Source organism: Equus quagga, chromosome 3, assembly GCF_021613505.1.
Source record: "Equus quagga isolate Etosha38 chromosome 3, UCLA_HA_Equagga_1.0, whole genome shotgun sequence".
NCBI classification, from domain to species: domain Eukaryota; kingdom Metazoa; phylum Chordata; class Mammalia; order Perissodactyla; family Equidae; genus Equus; species Equus quagga.
Window position 1 is genome coordinate 155313634 of NC_060269.1, and position 3000 is coordinate 155316633.

Genomic DNA, 3000 nt, shown 5'->3' on the forward strand with positions numbered 1-3000 from the left:
GACAGAGTAAAAGAGAGACAGAGAGAGAAGACAGGGACAGAGACAGAGAGAGATAGCGACAGAGACAGAGAGACAGAGACAGAGAGACAGAGATAGAGAGACAGAGACAGAGAGACAGAGAGAGATTGAGACAGAAGAGACAGAGACAGAGAGACAGATGGTGACCCCACAGCTGACCTCTGAATGGTGACCCCACAGGGAGGGAAGGAGAAAGACAGAGGGATGGAAGGTCAGGCAGCATATGTGGGCTGGCAGGGAGCCTCTGTCCTTCCTGCCCGAGCCTGTCCCTGGCCACATGGGCCCCTGGCTCAGGGGTGTGTGTGGAGCTCAGCCAGGCCCAGGTGGTAGAACCAGTGGGCAGGGGCTCCCCCCGGCACTGCAGCAGGGACCCTGCACTCTTCTCCTCTGATGAGCCTGCACACCCTGCCCCACCCGGCTGCCTGGTCAATGGGGTATCTCCTTGCAGGTAGCTTGTGAGGGCAGCTGGGGTCAACGGTTGTAGGGCCTGCTCTGGGCTCACCGGGGTCACTTCTGGGGTCTTCCGTGGGGTTGCCATCAGGGGGCCAGCTGAGGGTTATCCCGTAGGTCCATCTGGTGGCAGGGTGGAGGAAAGTGACTGTCCTCTCTCCTGGGCCCAGACCTCTCCCCTCTGGCATCCACACCCAGATTCTGAGGACATGGGAAGGGCCAGGCTGAGCAGACCTTGAGCTGGGGCTCAAGTCAGACCCTCAAGACCCTCAGACACCTGGGAACAGGTGACCACTCCACAGAGCACCTGTCCCCACTCCTGCACGAGGCCTCACATGAAGCTGAAGCATAACTGTGCTTCTTACACTCCTGGGGGTGGCCAGGGTGGCCAGCAGGAAGGGCTCCCTGCAGCGGGCCCTCCCTTGTGGGCAGCCCCACCCTCACTTCCTGGCCCAGATCCAGGGGACAGGGCTGTTGCAGGAGGAATGGGCAGTGTGAAGGCCAGCTCCCAGTAGGGAGACTACAGCTCCGTGTGTCTGCAGATCTGTGTCCTGGGACATGGGCGTCCCCCAGCACCCCTGGGACCTGAGCTGACCAAAGTGGCAGCTGAGTGAGGAGTGGCCTCCTCCACCCCTCGCCTTCCCCTCCTTCCTCCCCTGTTGAGGGCCCCTGCCAGGCCACTGCTGGGCACAGCCAGGCCTGGAGATGGTCAGCTAGCAGGGTGGGAGCTGGGAGGGGAGGTGCCAAGCAGGTTGGGGGGAAACAGGTGGATGTGACCCTGAGCCTGCTCCAGAGTTCAAGCTGAGCGGCCTGGGGGTGGTCTCCCCTGCGGGGGGGTGAAGGTCAGAGGCAGCTCCAGGATTCACCCGTCCAGCCAGGCCCAGCGGAGGGGACAGTGACAAGTTAATGCAGTGGCCACCAGGAGTGTCCACTCATGGACCAGGAGCCCAGCCCTGGGCCTCTGGGAAACCCGGACCCCTGCAGCCCCCCGCCTCCACACTCCCACATGGACTGCAGGCCGAGGGGCTGTGGGGCAGGAGGCCTGCGGCGACCTTGCAGCGACCCGGTGGTGCAACTCTAACCGCAAGGGAAATCCTGGAGGCCTGGTGGAGGGGGTGGCCACAGCAGGGACAGTGGAGGTGGGGCGGCTGCGTCTGCAGTAACCTTTACGCGTCCCTGCTCCTCGCGGGCCTGCCGCCTCCGAGAGACGGGGGTCTCTGGGCCCCTGTTCACTAAAACGAAGCTCAGTGACTGTTACACTGAGAAATGGGTCCGGCCGGCCCTCGGGTCTCTCTCCCCCAGGAGAGGCTGAGTTTTCAAGACTCCAGGGACTCCCTTCTCCCGCCCAGCCCGGCGAAGAGGCCCGGAGCAGCTGGGGTCGAGGCCACTGTCACCGCCCCCTCCGGGGAACCTTTCCTCGCATGGAATGGGGAGCGGGTGGCGACCCCCAACTCCGGCCCCTGACCGCTCCAGCGACAGGAAAGGACTTTCCCGCGGGTCCCGCGCGTGCTTACGAGGCGCCCCGCGCGGGCGAGGGGGAGAGGAGCAGGACCCCCTTTTGGGGGGCGGCCCCGCCGAGTCCACACGGCGAGCCCGGGTCCGGGGCAGTGTCTGGGGTTCTGCGCGGCTGGGCGGGCCGGAGCGGGCTCCCGAGCGCAGGGGGGCGCGGCTCCGCCCCTCTGGTCCCCCCAACCCCGCAGGCGCCCGCGGAGCCGCCTCGGCCCCGCCCTCCTCGTCACGCTCCATGTGACGCGCCCTCCTCGCGGTGCCCTTCAGCCGCCGCCGCAGTTCCCGGCGCCACATGGACCCGGCCGGCCCGAGCGCGCTCCGCCGCTGACCGCCCGCGCCCGCCCGCGCCCCGGCCGGGAAGGTAACCCGTGCCCCCTCCCCCCCCCCCCCCCCCCCTCCCCCGCCGCCCCCCCTCTCCTCCTCCCCTCCCCTCCCAGGACACCCCCTCCGCTCTACTCCCCTCCCCTCCCTGGACGCTCCCTCCCCTCCTCTCCCCTCCCCGGACGCCCCCTCCCCTCCCGGCGGGCGCGCTCCGGCCGGGCTGGCGCTGTCCACCGCGCGGTGCTGAACGCGGGCCCGGCCCGCGCCCTCCCTCTCCTGCTCCGTCTCCGAGTCTCGGCCTCTCGCGCCTCCCTTCCCTCCCTCGTCCTCGATCTCTCCTCCTCTCTACCGGCGCGCCCGCCTGAGGGCCGCTGGGCAGAGCCGGGAAAGGGGTGCGGCGGCCGCGGGAGCCCCGGCCCGCGCGGCGGCGATGGGAGCCCTGGGGGAGCTCCCGCAGCACCCCCGAGCCTCTGCGGCGGGCCCTGCGGTTCCCTCCCCACCAGGAGCCAGGGGAGAAGTTTGGAAGGAATCTGCTTTGCGGCAAAGGCGCCCCTGCGCGCCCGCGCTTTTCAGGGAGGCGGGGGCACCCCCAGCCTGCCACCCCTCCCCAGCCCGCACACACGCGGGTCTCCTGCGCTGCAGAGGAAAAATTCATAAAGCAGTGGATCTCCAGGGACCTAGGTTTCCCTGCCAGAAGAGACC

General features: G+C 68.2%; 1 protein-coding gene across 1 annotated transcript in view; it reads left to right on the forward strand.

The window, feature by feature from the left end:
* The first annotated feature begins 2279 nt into the window (after nt 1–2279).
* The window catches only part of CPLX1 (complexin 1), a 35554-nt gene continuing 34833 nt past the window's right edge, over nt 2280–3000 (forward strand). The window contains exon 1 of the mRNA XM_046657324.1: nt 2280–2338. The gene's annotated coding sequence lies outside the window, so the exon portion shown is untranslated. The remainder of the gene's footprint in view (nt 2339–3000) is intronic.